We start from the raw sequence: 7,712 nt of genomic DNA on the forward strand, positions 1-7,712 counted from the left end.
ACAGAGAGAGGGGAGTTATAAAGACGGGGAAATAAAAGAGAGAGGGAATGAAACGGGGGGGGGGTGACAGGAGTGAAGGTTGAGGGTTGAAGAGATTGCATGAGATCAGCAAAAAAAAAAAAAAATGAAAGAGAATCACAAAATGGAGAAAGAGGCTAACTTTGAGTTATGTCTTTTATACAGAACATGAGTTTTATACTCAGAAGAAAGAAAACTTGTTTCAAATGATCACAAGTGGAAATATATGGTCAGCACTTAAAGGAGCAATGGGCATCATGCAGGAACATTTTGGTATTCTTATCTTAAATTTCAAACATGTCACGTCAGATGTAGCAAACACTCTTAATAATAATAATTTATACACAGTCATTAGTAAAAAACTTAAGTTTGGATAACAGGAGACTGACTGTATATGACTGCTACGAGAGGTCTGGACCATTGAACACAATTTGAACTTGGATTTGAATTAACATGAAATGGGCAAACGATAAGACATGTTGCAAACCGGAATAGAAATTTCAATGGTCATTTTAAGAAACTTTATAATGTATCCTATTGGTGATTAAAAATCTGCAAGAACTGCCCGGAATAATATTTTCTCACAGGTCTGTTTTTGTTTTTTTTGTTTTTGCACAGGGAGGTTCATAGCTGTCAAGCAGTGCAGGGTTATTCAAGGTGTATCCATTCTTGGCATCTTTATAGTAAAAATCCAACGTGCATAATTCCACTGTACTGTAGCATGTAATAAACTGTATTCCATTGGCTGTTGCACAGCAACTGTCAGTGCAAACAGTGCAGTTTATATCAGTCACTCTCTGACAGTGTTACACATTCAGATTAGCACTAGAGTATTCACTGAAGGGGGGTGGGTGGGGGGGGGGGGTATGCCACTTGAGGGAAAACTGGCGTACACTTTCTATTCATAATTACTGAGTAAACAAACCAAATTCACTGAGTTGCTCTTAATCCCAAATTGAGCTGTTACACTATTTCATTTCCCTGGAATCCTCTAAAAGAGCGGATTGAAAGAGGCTTCAGCACACAGAACATTCAGTGCTGATTTAATGAAAGAATATTAAATGCTATTCTGTACATGACTGACTATTTATGATGCGCATTATACAGCTTTTGGAGCAAAGCCCAAAGGGTGTTTTTGGTATGCTCAAACCTGCATTTACTCAACACAAGCCAAAATTGATGAATTTTGAACTTCGGAAGTTATAATTATTTGGATTTTTAAATTGATTGATAATTATGAAATCTAATCCTATTTTTCTGCAAAAGCTAGTCAGCTTATTTACTTAGTACTACCTTGAATTTACAGAAATTACCTCTCTGTTATCACACCACCACTCCACCATTCTCAAGTTTCCATGTCAGATTTCCTAACTACATTAGAGGGATTTATGAGAAAACAATGCACTCATGTCACAGCCTTATATAACTGATTACAGCCTCAGTTACTGTTTGCTGTCTTTACACTGTGTCTGAACTGTACTGCCAATACAAATGCAGGAAACACAATTGTCAATGTGTTTGGCTACTTTTCCTCATCACTTACACCTCAGGGTCTCTGGAAATAATATCATCATGCGTACAGTCTAGCCCTGAGACAACATATGATTTGGTGCTATAAAAACAAAATGGACTTGACTTGAATTTAGCGCTGACCACAATAATTTATCAGAAATGTGTATAGACACAAAACAATCAAGCATGTTTCTGGTCAATTATCTGTCAGATAACCTTTTGCAATGGAACAAAAAGGAGCAGCCACAGTGAGCTGTTAGATGAAGAGATGCAGGGTACACAGTGTTATGACAGTAACCACGATGTCACCAAATCAACCAGGATTAAGGAATACAAGTTTGTGAACTCGTTAGTAAATGGTTATGTATTTATATGTCAAGCACACACAGAGCAGCCCCTCCACAGTGAGTCTTACGGATGCCAGCAGTACCCATTTGCAACTGAAACCAATGCAGTAGGGGTATTCAGTTATTTGCAATCTACAACCTCACAGTTAGATGCCACTAAATCCTGCACACAGGTCCTTTAAAATTCTGTAGCAGTAGTATTAGTAGCAGTAGTACACACTGTTCTTCAGTTTGGTATCATTGGCAGATGTTGTGTCAAAGGTTTCAGTATGACAGATGTCTCCAACTCTGCAGAGCTACAGAGCCGTATGTTACCACGGGACATGTTTAACTGCAGTAATGCTATGTGTGTCATTCGCCATAGGTTCTGTATTCAGTCAGAGGGAGTGAGTCTATTCCCAGACATGATTAAGCATGAGCAAAATGGCTCTCTTAATTTTAAAGGATACAAATCCATTCAAAGCTTGATTGGTTTTCTGTCACATTTTCTCCATAATCCCTTTAATGCTTCATGACAACATGTTCACATTCTATTTAAATCCATCAGCTCATTCTGTGGCTACCAACCAGCTGATCATTCACCTGACTCTGACTGAGTTTTTGGAGTTCAACTTTGACGGACAAATGAAAAAAAAGAAACCATTATGAGGTCACTGAAAATCTGACTCATTTCTTCTTGTTAATCTGTGTAATGTCCAGTAATACAACCGTCTGACTGATTACGCCACACAAAAATGAACCTAATAGCACATATGTTTAGAGGATCTCTCACTAACATTAAATAAAATCAAAACTTCCAATGGTGACTTTAGACTAAGAAGTTTGCTTAAAGTCTTGAAGTCAAGACGAAATGAAAAATGCATTTAGAACTTTTTTTTAGATCATATCCTCAGCCATACTGTGTGCCTATTCAACAAGATACACCAAAAATACAAAAAAAACATTTATTTGTATTTTCATATCAAAATCCAACCCTTGTTTTAATGCACGTAAGCTAGAGTTTCATGTTTGAAAGATAGTTTGTTCCTAAAGTAGCTAATTGACTGTTGTTGGCTCGCTAAGCCATACAGTTACATTAGCTGACTCAGGCCCGGCGTGCCAGGAGCCAAACCCAGCAAGAAAGCCACATCTAACCATGTTCTCTGTTGTCAATTCTTCGTTGGTCTCGGAGGTAGCGTTTGGTCCCAGTCTCACCATGTTTACTGGGATTCCTACTTCATTGGCTTCTCTAAACAGCAAACAATTTCTGTGACAAGTCTCTCCCTAGCTGCCTGTTTTTACAGGGAAAGTAAAAATGCACAAGCAAATATTCTGATTTCCATTTCATGAGGACTAATAATAGGCTACACACACTGATTTTGTTAAAGCCCCAAAAAAATCCCAACATGTCCTTCCTTGATATTTAAATCTCAAGTGTGAACCGCAGTTGAGTTTGAAAACACTGACAACTCAGCAGTGTAACAGTGTGTGTGTCTCAGTGAGGCCACTCAGAGTGAAGCAATGACTGAATGAGGCCATAAAACACGATAATGTTCAAATGAGCAATCTTTTATTGCATGCGGAGAAGATCATTAATCGTAATGACTTGAGTAACTGAAAAACAGTCATCTTAACCATTTGGCGTTTTTAGTCGGAGTTTGAGGTGCGGATAGATATTTCTTTTAGCCAACGATCAAGCAGCCATCACAAATCTGACATGTTTAATTGTTGGACAGTTAAATTCATAGTTGCGGCTCATGTTTCGCAGGTTTGTGTCAATCTACAGGTCTATAGGTTGATTTATAAGTGACGGTGATAGCCATGAATCAAAGTATCTATTAACCTTGATATTAACGTGACTAATGTTAAAACTTATGGCTTTATAATGTTGATAACAGAATGAGCTTGACTGTGATATAAATAATATTACTGCTGACAAGGTGTTTCCAGATAAAGATGCCATTTTGATGATGCTGACATTTTACTTTTAAGTGCACTTTAGAGAACTCAGTCTAACTGACACGGGGTTGAGCAATATGCAAGACAGGAAATGAGTGAATTAACCCTGAAATGGTGACGGTGATGTGATCTCATCAAACCACAGACTGAAGCTGAACTCTCAGCTTCATCAGAAGCGAGATTCAATCTGTTCAGCCGAGTGGCGTTTGTCAGGTCAAGGCACAGGGAGTCATTATCACCTCACAATGAGACGGGGAGAGCAATTCTGAGAGTAGCTCAGGGTCACAATGAGTACGGCTTTGGATCACTGGATTAAAATCACACCACATTGTCCTGCAGTGCAGATGACCTTCTGTGCTGGGATCAGACTCAATCAGTCCAAGAGAAGCCATATTAGATATCTATCAAGCCATATAACGGATCTCTAAAAAGTATCTCCAAGGTTTTTATGAACACACTTGCTGATCTTGCTGGTCTGAGGGAACTTGAGGCACGTGTCCAACATGCAGACATGTGGAGAGAGCTGGCTGTTTATTGACAGAGTACATCCTAACTGGACTGATAGAGATGAATGGAGAGCTGAGATCACAGTAAGCGACCAGGCGGTGCTGGGCATGTAAATCAAAGTTCGCATCTGTTCATATACTTAGACGTGTGGCTGATGAAGAAGTCTGAAAATGACAATCGACATAAATATAATTAAAAAAAAGTCATTTAATCAAAAAATATTTATCCATCCAACAAAAATATAAATGCAACCTTCTGTTTTTGCAGGTTTACCCTGATACTCTTTTCCTACAAAAATCTACAAGTACTGTCCAATCAGCAGCAGAATAGAGCAGGTCAGGACTTTGTCCTACTGGTGAAAATCTGCATCTGTAGCCCAATGTGAAATAGTGAAATAGCCACAGTTCAGTGCCTAATAAATACAAGATACAAGATATTTATTACACTATTAAATTTATTTAAATGAAAACAAAGTTTTGTGTGCACAGTTCATTTCTAAAAAATGGGAGCAAAAACTAAAGTGTTGATTTTATATTTTTGCTGAGTGTAAAATTGGTATTTTTAGTCTGTTTTTTGAAGCCAGTGGCAAAAAAACTGATAAAAGTTTGAGAGAGGGGCAGCAGGTGCCTGAAGACTGATTGGAATCAGGTTCACAGGTTGTGTGTGACGGCAGACAATAAAGCTGCCCACAAAGAGTGTTGACTGCCGCCTTATTTTGTGAGTGTGTGTCTGTGTGTGCGTCCTGACAATGTAGTTTTCCTGCAGTCGCCGGCACAATAATTGAATTTGGCTTTTCCTTTAATGGAAGTCTGTGAAGTGTTGAGAGGCTGTGATGGCCCAGAACATCCAATCTTCACAAACAGGCGTATGTTGCACACCATTGGACATGGATGCTGCTGTGCTCTGTGTGTGTGTGTGTGTGTATTTGTGTACTGTCGGGTATGAGATGACATGTTAACTCCGCTGCAGTGTGTGGTTTCTTCAACTTAATCTACATGAACTCAACAGCTATTTTTCCAGTTTTTATTTATTTACAATCAACATCTATAATGCTTAATGCATGTGTTCCTGCAAATGTCATGATATATCGAGGTGGTAACGCTAAAAGAGTCATATTTTCATTCTCCACCCTGCAAGCTCTGCTCACAATACAAGAATAAAATTTCAAAACAGGAAACAATTTTTAATAAAATGTGAGTTGTGTGAGTGAATGGGTGAACGTGACTAGTAGTTGTGAAACCGCTTTGAGAAATCGATGGACTAGAAAAGCCTTATGTAAATGCAGGTCCATTTAAAGGTTTTTGACTCATGTGCACACAATTAGTTTTTTGGAGTAGCCGAGGTAAACACAACTTTTGTTTGTTAACAAGAAAACTCCAGAGGGCAGCTTTAAGTACTTCATGGAGGTTTTTACTTGTCATAGTAGGAAAAGCACGGGTGTTATTAATATATATGATAACTATGTTCTATTTAGGTGTTCCAATAAATTATGACAGCATGACAGTGCAGCTAAATGGGACTCAACCATCATTATTCTTATCATTCATACCTGTGCTGTCCGACTATGACATGTCCTCCATGAAAAACCCTGATGACATTTGCCTCATTCTTCTGTCAATTTTCTCACACCTGCTACACCTCAAATCTTTACGATGCTTCACTGTTGTTGAATGTTGGTGACTTGTTGTAATTCCCAGCATCACTCCACTCATCATCGACTTCATCAGAGGTCAGATTAGCTCGAATAACTGCGGGTTGGACCCTGGATTTCTACATTAAGACAAAGGGCAAAGCTGTGAAGCTGAATATCCCCAGGCAACATTTACACTGGAAAGCTCTCAGGAATTTTTGGCCTGGAGTCTGTGAATTTTGAAATATGAGATATTTCAGCTATCAAAGAGAGAAAGAGACAACAATGTCTCTAACTATCGTTTAGATAACAGCCCTGCTTGTTTGATATTTAATGTGAGTGAAAGAAATCATTTCTTTCAGACCTTCTTCTAAATTAAAACTCAGCGTAAAGCCATGCAACACAACTAGCAATAGTGATTGGATCACACTTGGACAGTTAGGATGTGGAAACAAGATCGTAAATCAGCAATGTGCTGTTCACACTCTCCTTACCGATGTGCATGTTGGACCTGGACTTCAGTGCAGCTATCCTGCAGTGGAAAGTGGCCCCAGTGATAAAATATCTTTTCAGATGGTCCAGGATAAACACACTGAATTTGTTTATTAATGAGGTATTTCAACAGATGTGACTCCTCCAATGCTGAGATTCTAGGGGATAAAAAGTGTCACAACACAAGAATCAGTTTAACTGCAGAATAATGGATAGGTAATTAAGAGTATAGAAAGAAAATGACATAATGACTGAGACAGGTGAGAGGGCAGAGAGAGAGAAAGAGAGAGAGAGAGAGAGAGAGAGAGAGAGAGAGAGAGAGAGAGAGAGAGAGAGAGAGAGAGAGAGAGAGAGAGTTAAGTACAGTGTGCTGTCCCTCTCTTCAGTTGCAGTAGGTGTCTCTACAGTGAATTACAGTCAATCATTAGACCATGTCTGCTGTCTGTGTTGAACCTTGTTAGTCTCTACGTGAACATACATTACCAGCTGCATTAAATCAGGCAGAACATACGTAGGGGACAGAATTACAGCTATTTGTCAACGTCGAAGACTGAAAAGATTTGCTTTTGCACAAAACAAGATAATTTGTGTTGACATGCTCAAAAATAACTGAGTTTATCCAATAAACGTAGAAAGTAGCAAGAAAACATAACAGTAATCAGTGTCGCACTGTAAAAAAAATCATTCAGACATTTAATTTAATTAAATAATCTTTTCTTGTCAACATAAATATAATTTTTTTATTTATTCAGGTTAATTAAACTTAACTTTTCTGGTGTTTACTTTCAAAACTTACAAACATGAGTTCATCTAACTTGTGAGTTGATGAGTTGATTGATTGTTCAGTTCAGATTTCAATCAACTCATTAAATTAAGAAACATGTTCAGCATATTAGCTGACTTCCCAGGATGCGTTATGTGAGTGTTCAAACTTTCTTTACACTCTCTTTGTTACATTTTGAAAAAAACACATGATGTAAACTTCAGTGTGTCTCTAATGTACTTTAAGATAAGTCATGGTTGCTTTTTTCATAATAATGAAAGGACTGTGAATTTTGTGCAACAGAATTGATATAAAGTTTATGTGACTAGAACAGTTTATTTATCTATTTTGAATCATTACAAAATTACCTCAACTTGTCTTTTAAAATTCAGTCAAAATTCCCAGAAATCAGTCAGTTAAAATTTTAAGGCAAGCTGGACAATTACTTTTTTAGCTTAAAACAAATTTATTTTTACAGTGTGTCAAAATCATGTACCAATCCATT

The sequence above is a fragment of the Lutjanus erythropterus genome, chromosome 17 (genome assembly GCF_056507025.1).
Source record: "Lutjanus erythropterus isolate fLutEry1 chromosome 17, fLutEry1.hap2, whole genome shotgun sequence".
Classification (NCBI taxonomy): Eukaryota; Metazoa; Chordata; class Actinopteri; order Lutjaniformes; family Lutjanidae; genus Lutjanus; species Lutjanus erythropterus.